Here is a 13,764-nt window from a genome sequence, read left to right as displayed (position 1 = left end):
TTAAAAGAAGCCATAGAATTAAGAAATAGTAAGAAACTAAAAGTCGATCTGGTTCTACCTCCTCACTTTAATGATGAGAAAAATAAGCTCCAAAGAGACCTTTCCAAGGTCACTGGTATTTGTGAGTTAAAGTCAACTCTGAACTCAGTGGTCATTTCACTGCACACAAGTATGCCCCCCTTCAGAAGAACTCATTTGGAGGTTACTGCACCCAAGGAGTCTGGGTACCTGCATTTTTTAAAAACAGAATGTAACAAAAGACATACACACAAAATTACTGTGAGCAAACAGGTGACTGAATCAGTGGATATTTTCCACTTTTGATTTGAGGAGCTTGTGATGATTCATATAAGGCTGATGTGAGAGGGGCCTCTCTCGACATGAAAAGGTCTGGGAACCTGTCAAAAAAAATATATATGTATATAAAAGGAAAAAAGAGTTGGTGGTCAAAAACACAGAATCATATGTGACATAGTTAGCCAGAGGCTTTGGCCAAGGCTCACAGAACACACCAGGCAGAGGCTGGGAAGGGCTTAGGCTGGCCCTGCCCATCTACCACCTCAGAACTCTGCTCTGGAGGATGAGTGCTTCAGTTTGTTTTCTGTTACTGTAATAAGACACCACAGATTGGGTATTTTATAAGAAAAAAAATTTCTTTCCTACAGTTTGGGAGTAACTCTGAGAAGTCCTAGGACATGGCACCGGAATTTACTCAGCCTGTTGCAGAGGCCTTCTTACTGTGACATAACATGGTGGAAAGGTAAAAGTTGGAAGCAAGAGCACATGAAAGACACCAGGAGAGTAAGCCAAGCTGGCTTTTATAATAACCTGTTCTTGTAAGGACTTTCTCCCATAATAACTCAATCCATTAATCCATGAATGAATTAACCTGTTCATGAGGACAGAGTCCTCAAGACCTAATCCTAACTTGAAGGTCCCACTTGGCCTCATCTTTCAGTTCTGCGGCATCAAGGAATTGAGTTTTCTACACATAAACTTTTGGAAATACATTCACATAGTCACAATAGGGAAGGCAAAGGATTGAGGAGCAGCAGGGTCAAGCGGACCTGGCATTGTACCTGTAATGCCTGCAAAATGTATAAAGACTTCATGGAGCAAAGGTGAGATTGCTGAGGTCACATGGATTGTAAAGATTGAATCATTTCAAAGAAAGGTAAAATATCTGCATTTAGCACATATGGGACCTTTTGTAGTATTTTACCAGAGCCAATAATAAAAATCTTTGTTATGGATTAACATTTTCCAGTTAATCTGTGGATACATTACTGGGAGTCTCTGACTAAATACCTATTGCATACATTTGCATAACGTGCAATTGGGCTGATTCTGTAGCAGTGTGTAATGTGATTATAAATGCTTATGCAGTAAAAAATTCATGTCCTCCTGCATGCACCTCACAGTAATTCCTATGGCAGTATACTGACAGGGGAAATCCATTCAGTATCTATTATGCATCATGGGGGCCTTATGACTATGCATAAGAACAGAAAATAAAAACACAACTTGATGTGAAAACATGCCCCATATTCAGATTGGACCATGATTTTCTCAACATGAGCTTTTAATAATTTTCACATAGAATTCTTAAACACACTAAAAGGTAAATATAGATTGAATAGGGAATAGGGCACATCTGTTCTTTGGTCCCACAGTAGCTGCTGAAAACCTTACTTAGGGTATGACTCTCATTGTATCAGAATCCCCTAGGCTTCATGTCTGGAGAATCTAATTTAGCAGGACCAAAAAAAACCAAAAAAAAACAAAAAAACAAAAAAACAAAAACTAGTAGTGGGAATACAATTTTGAAAAAGTTTTTGAAAGTCAAATCATTTGTCATATCTTTAAGACCTCCTGGCTCACAACATCATGAACTTCCTCTAACACAGACCCAAACTTAAAGCTTACCCACTCAAGCTTAACTATGAGAGCTGTTCTGATGAAGCAAAGCTCCAAGGTTACGTGATAGAGTAGACGTTCCAGAGGACCAGGGTCAAGTCTAAACATTTGGGTAAAGGGAATTGAGAGTTAGTTCTCCAAACTAGCTTGTCAGACTCTTCAAAGGCAACAGTTATTTCTCACTTGCATTTGCATCCCCTGCTTTTAGCACAAAGTTTTTGTCTTAAAAAGTTGTTTTATAAATGAAACTAGCATACTTGTTGGAGACAGAAAATCATACACTTTATAATGTCTATCTGGGTCAGTCCCTTAGTGTAGTGGTTAAGTTTTTTGTTTTGGGAGCTAGATCCCACACGACTGAATGCAGGTCAAATCCTGGCCCCAGTGGCTTGAAATACATGCCAGGCATGTGTGTGTGCACACATGAGATAGAAAAGTGGAGGAAAAAAGACTGTGGCATGGTCATATTCCATTGGGGGTTGCACTCTCTCTTTTTTCTTCTTGAGTGTATGTGTGCATGCATGTGCACCATAAACATATGCACCTTTGGCAATTAAAATTTAAAATATGTATATATGATCACTATGCAACTGAGGAGCAGAGAAAAATGTAAAAGGAACTAGGAGCATGTTAGATCTGCATGTTTTCATTTATCCACTTTCATACTGATGGAATTTGAACCAGAGTTTAAGTGGTTAAGAACATGGAAATTGGGGAGGTGTATCTTAATATATTAGCATACTATTCTAGTGTTCATTCTTTGTCTTTCCACAGATTGTCATAGTTCTGTTTTAAAGGGGTCTTGAAAATGTTCATGAGAAAATGCTTACTATGAAAAAAACTATGCATAGACTTCTCTCATTTTTGGCATCAAATAAATGTGTACTTTAATTTCCTTTTTCCTTTTTTTTTTTTTCCCCCATAGAATGCATGCACTGAGAGAGAGAGAAAGTGAGAAATCACCCTTTTGGGGAATGACCATGCCATAGTCCCTTCTCCTCCATTCTCCTGTCTTTATCCTGGGCACATACGCATGCGTGCCCAGCATGATTTTTAAACCACCAGGTCCTGGTCTGGAACTGTGGTCAGCTATGTGGGAGTCCAGTACCTTAATCACCACACCACCTCCTGGCCCATTCTATGAATTTTTAAAGTCTCCATGCACATGCTTATTGATCCTTTGCCATACAATTTTTTTAAATAATTTGTTTCAGGAACCAGCAGTTAGCATAATGGCTATGTCGCTGGACTCCCACGTAGTCGACCGTGGTTTGTGTCCCAGACCCGGTGGCTTAAAATTCACGCCTAGCACCAGGTGCGCGTGCCCAAGATCCCGAGAGGAGAATGGAGGAGAAGGGAATTGCAGCGTGGCCATCCCCCCTGGGGGGTGATTTCTCGCCTTCAGTCTCTATGTCTCTCTTTGGCGAGCGCACGTGCCATATAACGAAAACCTCTTTAAAAACATAAATAACTTGTTTCAAGTTTATTTATGCATTTCTTCCATGAACCACACAGACAGAAAGAGAGAGAGAGCACCCCCAACAGCACCTTAGTGGGGTACGCCCCCCAGCTTCAGGCAGTCTCACATCATGGGCACACACATGCCTGGGGTACTTAGGGAGCTCTCGGGATGCAAACCAGAAACCTTCCCAAGTGGTTCAGCCTCAGAGAATGTCACATTTTACCACTGCATCATTGACAACCCCCTTGACCATAAAATTAATGAGACAAAAGTATTTTTTTAAACGATGCATTGATGAGATCACTGAAAGGGATGGAGCACAGGTGTTAGTGAGACCACCAAGCCAGGTGCTCATTCTGATGAAAAGACGAAAGGTAGCTCCCTGTTGTAGTAAAGTCTTTCTTTCGCTTTTGTTTTTGCAAATTATGACTATTTACATGTATAATCCTCTGCCCTTTCATGCTTTAGTTCTAAGAATTTAAGGAGGATATGAGAAGGATCACACCTGAGACAACATGAACTAAGTCTTTATTAACCATAACTTGACATTAACTGGCACCTCATTTCCTCCAAGTACTAAATTACAAAGGTTTTATTGTGTGTACACCCATGTCGATAGGGTAATGAGATGGCGTTTTTATGGGCTTATGGAAGGCAGTTCTCATTCGTTTACAGCCACTTCCCACCCTTTCCCCTATTCTCAGCAGTAAATTCTCTTTTCTTTTAATGTTTTATACCCACCTCAATTTCTAATCTTCCTTAGGTCAACAATGTTCTAAATGTCCAATAAAGCCAACTTCAAGTTTCTTTCCCCATTTTTCAACTCTGATTCATTTGAATTTACCACTCATTATGAATGAGAGCAAGAGAAAAAATGTATTCCTGTTGAGAGATTTATAGTGAGCCCTTTACAATTTCTATTACATAGACAGGAGCATTAAATCATAAAGAAAACAAGATGCTTCTTTTTTAATAATACTTTTTAAAGAATTATTTTATCAAACTTTATTTATTTATTTATTTCAGTTTGATCAGAGAGGGGCAGAAAGAGAGACAGAGAGAGAGGGAAAGTGAGAAAGCAAGCTGCCAGGTCTGGGACTTGAACCATGGTTGGCCATGTGGGAGTCCAGCATCCTTAACCACCACACCACCTGCTGGCGCCTGATGTTCATTATTGATCATGACGTTATGTTGATTACCAGCAGAAACGTAAAAGTGTCTATTCACTAATAAATTTCTTCCAGTTAAATATTCACCATGTAACATACAACACATAACATGTAAATGCCAATTACTTCAATAAATCAAATGTATTAAGATTTAAAAAAAAGAAAGCAGAAAGAAACCAATCTATGTCTAAAATATTTTTAAGAAATAGGGTTTTTTTGAACTTATTTTTGAGCCAAAATAAGAAGAAAATATGGGGTTCTCAGACCATTCAGAATAGAATGATCCACAACCAGCTAGTTTAGGAGTAAGAAGGTTTGTCTATAAAGAAAAAAAAAATACAAGAATGTTATCAGTTATAATTGCACAGAGCCTTTTTCTGTTGGAAAAGGAGATTATTTTGGACTGTAATATATAGTTTTATAGTATTTCTCCCATTAGATTTGGAATTTGAATAACATAAAAAAGAATTAAAAAAAAAAAACCTTTTTGGTTTCCCACAATCCATAGGAAGCTTTTTTTCTGCACACTAGCTCACAACCCGAAATTCTGTTATGGTAGTCTCCTGCATTCTCTGGGAAGCAGGTTATGCCTCCTCATCTCTTACAGAGATGGCCTTCACATGGCAATGAAACCCACTGAGGATGCGAGAAAAACATCAGGAAGAAAGAAGAGCCAGGTTTAATGATATACCGACTGCTCGATTGCAATGACGTCTGCTCCAGCAGAAACATGCGCACATTTGTTTTTCCCCAAGAAGTTCTAAAGTTCCTGTCCTCCTACTCTTAGATAGGTTTTCAAAGTCTCTCAAACAAAAGCACCTGGAGCCAGCAGGTGGCATGGCAGCTGAGTCACTGGACTGTCACATGGCTGACTGTGGTTCAAGTCTTGGACCTTCCTCTCTCTCTCTCTCTCTGTCTCTCTGGTAAAATTTAAAGATGATAATAGATTAAATTAAATAAAAATAACTCTTTAAAAAAATTAAGAATACCACCAAGGCATACTGTATGCACACGCCTAAATTATATGGTAAGAACCATCCAACATTTAAAGAAAGGGTTTTAAAGACATTAAACATCTGTTTGGACAGGAAGAGGAAATGACCATTATGAAATTTCTCAGCAAAATCAGTTGACTGGGAGTGACTTGGAAGGTCAGAAGAGATTCTTTCTTTCTTTCTTTCTTTTTTTCTATTGCAGCTGCTTAAACACTGGCTGGTTATGAAGACATTGGAACAATTTATCTGCTTTATGGTCATGATGCAACTCAGTGGTTTCAAACGTTTTACCAAGGACAAGCCAATCCTGAAAATAGGTCTGTTTTCCACTAGTTCTTTAGAAAAGAAAATGTTTAGCTTTCCTCAGTCTGTCAATCTTGTGGTAAGGAAATGCCACCGGGGTACCTTTTATAAGAATTTGGGCTCAGAAACAGCTGTACAAATCATAAAATAAGATTTCCCCCCCTTTAACCCGGCTGGTATTCAAGTCAATGGGCATTTTTAGAGGTACATTACAAAGCAGTCTCACTTTGACACTCAACCTGGAAGAAAGACATACACAATCATGACAAACTGTTTAGAACTGGATATTCTGATCGGTGAGACTGAAAAAATTCTTTACTATATTTTATAAGCAAAGACCTCCCAGGGCTTTCTTCTTGCCTGTAGATAGAAAAGCAAATCAATGTAAAAGCCCAGGGTTTCTGGAAAGGAGAAAAAAAAAGTCCTTGAGAGATGATATAGAGGATATTATTCTTTCATGAGCTAATATTCTCTCCTTGTCAGTTTTAAATGAAAAAAGGACTTAAATTCCCAAATGGGAAGCTAAATAAAGGCTTTGTAGAGCACAGCAATAACAAGTGAATCGCTGAAACCAATTTCAACCCCAGAGTGACAGAAAACTGTAAATTATTTCCTTCCCCCTTGTACCTTCCCCACCCTGCCAAAAACATTCGCTGTTAGACTTCACCCCATTAAAATGTAATTTTATCTTAGTCCACGTCTGCCTTTGTGGCTGCTAAGAATCTAGCTTGCTTTCTTTCCACACCAGTTGGATTTTTTAAAAAATAAACTTATGCACAATTAATTTATTTTTAAGTTTTATATTATTGAGGCAATAACACCAGGAGATCTACTCTTGACACGCTTTAAGGTGTACACTGCATTATGGTTTGACTGTAGGTAAAGGATAGTACAGCAGATCTCTAGAGTTTCTTCATCTCGCTTCAACAAAACTTGATGCCCATTGCTCTGACAGAGGGCAGAACCACAGCCGCCCTGGTGACAGCACTGGATGAGCACCTGGGAAAAAAGTGAACAGTGCAGTGTGTCTCCACTCGAGGCCTGAGAGCTGTGCTTTAAATACCTCTGGCATGGAAGAGTATGCTTAGGGCAGGCAGTTCTCTTCTTTCCCTGGTGAGAAGAAAAATAGGTCAGGAGAGGAGACAGATGCTCTGGTCTAGGACAGGTTTTCTTCATTTAAAATGGTTCAGTACGTTCTGAGGATCTCACCTTGTGCCTCACACAGAGATTTTTACAAAGAAAATTGAATCCTGTTTCCTTAGTGAGTAAATCTCAGAAAGACAACAGCAGAATTCTGTCACAAATAAATTGTTATGAAACTATTTGCCCAGGCTTCAATATTTGAAGGTTCTGTTATGGCGTGGTGAAGTAGTAGACTACTCTGAAGGAAAGGGGTGCTCTGGTAATCACCAAAGACTACTCTGAAGGAAAGGGGTGCTCTGGTAATCACCACAGACACAACTAAAGATGGGAGAAATCCAAGTATTCGGTCAGTATTAGATGAGGGGGAGCTTTGTATCGCTAGATGTATAGCTATGGGGAGATGAAGTGTAAATACGAGAACACTCAAGTCCTTAGGGTGAAAAAAAATCAAGACACTCGGACAGCAAGGTAATTAAAGGGAGAGGATTCACCTCCCCTTTCTACGTCACTTCTTTTCTTAATATTCACTTTGGACAGCTGAGTTCTTCAACAGCAATCAGTGTTTAGAGAGTCACAGAGCAAGATTATAGCCACATAAAATTAATTGAGACATGATTTCTGACAATAACACATAAAAGTTCCTCAGTGTAGTGCTGCCTGTTTGGCATTCAGTCTATCAGTCGGATAATGGGTGGTGTGACCTTTCCAGATCTAAATTTTCTTTTCGATTTTTTTTTAAGTTTATTTATTTCTTCCAAGATTGAGAGAGAGAGAGAGAGAGGGATGGACTCCCAACAGGGTCTTCATGCTGTGCTCCACAACAGCCTCTGCCATTTGAGATCACTGATACACACACGCACACACCCCCAATGTGGACAGAGAGACCTTGGGATATGAACCCAGGACCTTCCTGTGCAGCTTCAGCCTTGTGGAATGTTGTGTCCACACTGAGCCGCCTCAATGCATAAGAGTGACCCTGCAAGGCACTTTACATTTTTTTTTCTAATTTTATTCCTCCCAATAAGTGAGTTAAATATCAATGTACCACCATTTCACTGACTCAAACCAGACTAAACAATGAAAAACTTAGAGCAGGTCACTTACACATGGCAGGACTGAAGATTGGATGTTTTTGTGACTGAAAGCCAATGGCTGTTCATGGGTAGGTGTTCTTCATTTAAGTAGTTCACGTAGCTGGTATGTTTGAAGTCACGGTTAACAACTTCCTCCTCTACCCATTCTGGAGCCATTTTATGAAGAAATGGAAACACAAGGAAAAACGATCATGAAGCCGTAGTCTCTCTCTGTAATGAGAAAGCTCACATGGAATGCACACTCACTTGAAACATATAAATGTCCTCTCTCTCCTTCATCCCACAGATGATGTGGATCTGCATATCTGGCTACCGGACAGGGACTGCAGCTGGCTGCAAATATTACAGTGCGTGGGGAGTCCGCAAAGCATTATTAGTATTACACTTTCTGATTATAGCGAAGATTAGCTCACAGCTTCCTCATATGTTACACAGTGTTAGCAAAATTTAGTAGGAATAAAGAGAATAAATCAAAACATAAGCTTCTTTTCAGGGATCTGCCAAACCCTTATAATTATTAAAAGAAAAAAACAATGTTTATATCACAGATTTCAGTTTTGAATCTTGTAAATGTTTCCATTTCTTTTTATTTTGCTCAATCTTTATACAAATTTATGCCTTAGGCAATAATCAACCCAGAGGTCAATAAACTTACACAAAATTAATGGCAAAATAAACTACGCACAGTTTCCGAATATTGTTAGCTCAATAGTTTCTTTACTTTTTGTGATTACTATAAAACCATTTGGAGAATAATGATTCTTTTCTAAATCAATAGTAAAAAAGAAATTAATGATGGAAAAAGATTATTTACTGTTGGAGAGTTGGAGGCAATCTGAGTCACCATCAGGAGGAGAGGATAGAAGGAAAGTTACCTGTGTGCACCGTGGACTGCTACTGAGCAGACAGGAGCAATTGGCCAGATACATGCAGAGCGCTGCAAAGAGACATTGAGTTGGCTACAATCTAAGGAGCCTAGGAAAAATACCTATCAAAGTCCTCTTTACAAATATAGCAAATAAAATAAACAAGAGGGTACATGTAAAAGCAGCAGTGCACATTTTACAAGAACAAAAACAGAAAGATAAATATTAAAAAGTTTAACGTCATCACTTGTCTAGAGGAATAAAATAGAGAACTATGAGAGGAAGAAGTGATTGATTAATCAGTTAATCAAGAGAGAGGTCAATGGAGATAATATGCCATGAAGTGAGATTTATGATGACTTAATTCCGCTTCAAGGGATTTCCGAATATGAAGCATGCTAAAAGTTATTAAACCTAAGTGTGAATACTCAACATCAGAACAGATAATCATCGAATAGACTTTTAAATATTTGCATCTGGATTCATAAATTTTTCTCATTGAGAAAAGGTACAAAGGAAACATGGGGGAAAAGAACTGCTTCTTAGATCAAGTAATGTTAGAATCCATATGGAAAGGAAATACACTGAGTTCTGCATGAAAGACAGGAAGCGAATCAGGAATTACATAACCATTATATATTAGTGATCAGTATATGATTAGGTTTCACGTTTTGCTGAGAGTGGAAAAGCCAAGACACATAGAACACATGCTAACTTACTTTTAGAAAAGAGACCTACATCAAAATGTGAATATTAGAAAAAAATGCAAGGGAGTTGGGGAAAAAAAAAAAAGAAAAAGAAAGCAAATAATCTACCAGAAGCCTGGAGACTGTTTAAAACACCTTATTAGAAGTCCAGGCAAAATGTGCGCCAAGGATCAAGAAGCCCAGGTGCTCAAACAAAAACCCTGCATGGTGAACTGGCAAAGCAAAAGAGGTCATTATGGGTGAGGGAAGGGGGATGGGCATTTTTAAAAGGTACAATTGGCCAAGGAAACAAAACAAGAAAATCCACAAAGTAAGCCAAATCAGGTGCAAACAAAACACCAGCTAAAAAAGACTTTAAGAAACACTATATTCCAAAGAAAATTTAAAAAGCTTTTAAAAAAAATAAATTGACAGTAGGATGCCAGCTTAAGAGTCACTAGGGCTACACAATGATGGTAGTGGAAAAGCTGACCTTAGGAATAAAAAGGACCCAGCTAAGAGAATCAATGGATTCTTTATTTTGATTTGCAATATGAAAATGTTAACCAAATAGCTAGCTCCAAGTACTTGTGAAAATAAAAAAGACCCGGAAATTTAAAAACTTGCTAAATCAAAATATTCTCCATATCAACGGCTTATTATTAGAATCAGTAGAGTCACATTTCAAAAGTTTATATTTAGTGGCCTCAATCTCAGAGTCTATGACTATACTTTTTTTTTGGGGGGGGAGGTTTTTGCTACAGGGCGCATGCGCTCGCCAGACAGACAGAGAGAGACAGAAGACAGAAAGCGAGAAATAATCCCTCCAGGGGGGGATAGCCATGAGGCAATCCCTTCTCCTCCATTCTCCTCTCGGGATCTTGGGCACACATGCACACGTGCCGGGCTGGAGTTTTAAGCCACTGAGTCCAGGACGCGAACCGCGGTCGACCACGGGGGAGTCCCGCGACAAAGCCATTACGCTAACTGCTGGTCCCAATGACTGTATTTTTAATGAGTTCCCACATGATTTTGTGAACTGGCTTATTTAGAAACTACTGCTATAAAACTAACCTAGAATTTCAATACAATGATTGGGTCAACCTCATGGCCTAGTGGGTAAGGAAGTGGAACACACATGACCGATCATGAGGTTCAAATCCAATGCCCAGCAGCTTTAAAAACCACACTGGGTGCATTGCATCTGTGCCCCAAGTTCCCAAAAGATGAAGGAATAAAGAAGGTGTTGCGGTATGATCATACTTCATTGATGGTGTTTTTCCTCCTCTCTCTCTCCCTGTCTTGTTTTGGCAAATGCATGTACCATTTGGCAAATTCAAAAAAGGAAACAAAACAATTATCAAGGCTCACCTGTCAAGAAGCGTTGCCCAGATCCATGTTCTACCAAAGGACCAGGACTAATGATCACTGTGATTCTTACCCAGAGAAGATCCTGAAAGGTACAAGTTGCTAAATTCCACCTCCACATCTGACTTTCTTGACCTATAAAAGGAACAGTTTACACTTACGCATGCACTGCAATGTAGTGAAAAGACAACATGGTAAATAAAATCACTATGTAGAGATCTGTTGGTAAGTGCTTTAACAACTGATCTTCAACAGGATGAATGGTTTATTTAGTTATATCCTGCAGGAACGTATAACATATCTTCAAATAAGTTATACGGTAGAGATAAATTAATAAATATTCATCTCACTTAATTGGCACAGACTCAATTCTGTTTAAACAGAATGTACTGTATGTCTAGTTACTTTGACCCTGAAATTAAAATGGTAATTCTGCAGCCATTGGGCACTTACTCAGTTTCGTTCCAGGTCACATTCAGTCATTTGTCCAAGTTTTAACTGTAGCTGCAGCCTCGGGTTATTCACCAGTTGAACAGTAGTACCCATGATGGTAACTCGCCTCACACAAAATGAGATCTGTTTATAATGCGACTTACACTTTGAAACTGGAATAATCAATACACACAGGTCTTATCCCTTTGTTGTTCATTGGGAAGTTTACAACTATAAAGCTACAAGCTTCAGGGAGAGGAAGGGAATCAAGAAAAATAGAGAGGCAAGACATTTAAGGGACAAAGAAGTGGAGGACTGTCTGTTGGTGATAACGAATACGATATCTTTAAAGAATAACTACAAACTTTGGACTGGAGTGTATATCTTAGGATGAAAATGCTAAAAGAACAGAACTACATAGAATTTGTTTTAACTAGTAGTCAATGATTGCCTTAGGGCTATACTGGTTGAGAGTGGGTTTCATCCTTTTGAATACGCCTAGGATTCATTCAAATTTTTTGTCTAAATTACAAGAACACCTTACATTTGCAGAAAAACAAAAGAAACAAACAAAAACAACATCCAACCATATTATTCTCTCTCTCTTATGTAGCTTAAAATGGCAACCTTATATGAACTGCTCCAGTTAAATTAATTGAAATTATGTACAAAAGGAAAATCAACTCTGTGATTTTAAAGATTCTCAAAAAAAAAGTTGTTAATGTAATTATTCTTATGCATTAAATATCTAAAGCAAGATATTTGTCTTGGCCAAAAAGAAGGATACCAAGAAAATGACCTTCTCTTCCCTCTGCCATAGTCCAGAAGATATATTTATTAGTTTTCAAAAGGTTAAGGATATTTTTAAGTTATTGAAACAAATTAATTAGTAATACTCTTTATTTTGTGTAGCATAATCTGCATGTCATTTTCAGCTCCTGTTTTTTTAATCATCTTCCTCATTAGGCTCTTTTAATTTAGTTCAGCTGTTGTTGTGCCTGACAATTATGCCTGAATAAAAACTAGAATGGACAATAGGTGGCATAGTGGTTACACTGCTGGACTCCCATGTGGCCAAGTGCAGTTCGAGTCCTGACTCACTGGCTTGAAACTCTTGCCAGGCACATCTATGTGTGTGTGTGTGTGTGTGTGTGTGTTTGTGTGAGGCCAAATTCCTGAAAGGAGAATGAAAGAAGGAATTGTGATGTGGCCACCCCTTGTAGGGAGTGCTTTCATGCTTTCTGTCTCTCTCTGTTTCTCTAATGAGCACTCATGTGCTGTAGCAAAAAATCTCAATAAATAAATAAATAAATAGATAAAAACTACAGAACTCAATGAATGAGGCAATTCTAAAATAGTAGATACACAAAGACTCTCAGAACAGGTCCTTTCTAGCTGACGACACAAGTCTGCTCACCTCCCACAAGTACACAAGTAAAGATAAGACTTTAGATTCAGCTGGAAGTTCCTCTAGAATGGTTGGTACAGTACAGACCCTCATTATTTAAATCAGCTCACATATCATTCCCCCGGAATGATAGCACTATCACTCCCTTTCCTTCATAGTTTGACTGAAACCATTCCACATTAGAATTTTCCCTTCAACAGAACATATTGGACATATTGATTATACTACTGTATCCCAAGAGATACACATTCACATCCACAAATCACTCCACACCTTACAATAATTTACAGTGCAGAGAAACATCAATGTGTGTGCATTTGTTCCTCTTAACTGGTGCTACACACTCAATTCTGTTCAGCAAATATTGATCAGCATCTTGGATTCAGTCAAGAACATGAACAAAGGTCAATCCATCTATCAGCTAGAAATGCCATGAAAAAAAAATCCAAACAAGATAGAAATCTACTGGTTAAATTAACACCTTTATAAAACATTCATAAAGTGGCGACATGGTGGGGAGACATAGGAAAATAAGCATATAAACTAAAACAGACTTTTCTTGCAAATATGTATATAGGGGAGTGTATATAATTACTCAAGGTTATCCAACATAAAATGAATGTAGTAGAGTTCCTGTAAATAAGTTTCAAATTAATGAAACCAATAAGCTAACTATATGCGTATTACCTGAGTTCATCTACAAAGAATAAATTTTGTTCTTCTCAGTGACATGTTTCTATACTTTAGTAATAGCTTCTTGAAATGTGAATGGGTTTGTACACAACTTTTTGAATGTATAAATAAAGAATATGATCATGAAAGCCAGATCAAAATACTTACTCTGTATTTATTTATCCATACCCTTATCTCTAAATCACTTTTCTATTAACATGTGGCTTCTACCTCAATAATTATTTTCAT

At 38.2% G+C, this 13,764-nt stretch overlaps 1 long non-coding RNA gene across 1 annotated transcript; it reads right to left on the bottom strand.

Moving 5' to 3' along the window:
* Positions 1-6,682: 6,682 nt before the first annotated feature.
* Positions 6,683-9,043, bottom strand: LOC102500874 (uncharacterized). The gene is made up of 3 exons (XR_335356.2): positions 8,959-9,043; positions 8,094-8,293; positions 6,683-6,956 (listed from the first exon to the last, which is right to left on the bottom strand). It is a non-coding gene; the product is annotated as an uncharacterized LOC102500874 (long non-coding RNA).
* Between the last annotated feature and the right edge of the window lie 4,721 nt (positions 9,044-13,764).

This window comes from Tupaia chinensis, unplaced genomic scaffold, assembly GCF_000334495.1.
Source record: "Tupaia chinensis unplaced genomic scaffold, TupChi_1.0 Scaffold000396_1, whole genome shotgun sequence".
NCBI lineage: Eukaryota > Metazoa > Chordata > Mammalia > Scandentia > Tupaiidae > Tupaia > Tupaia belangeri.
Note: the sequence above shows the minus strand (reverse complement) of the source record. Positions and strands in the feature narration are given on the sequence as shown.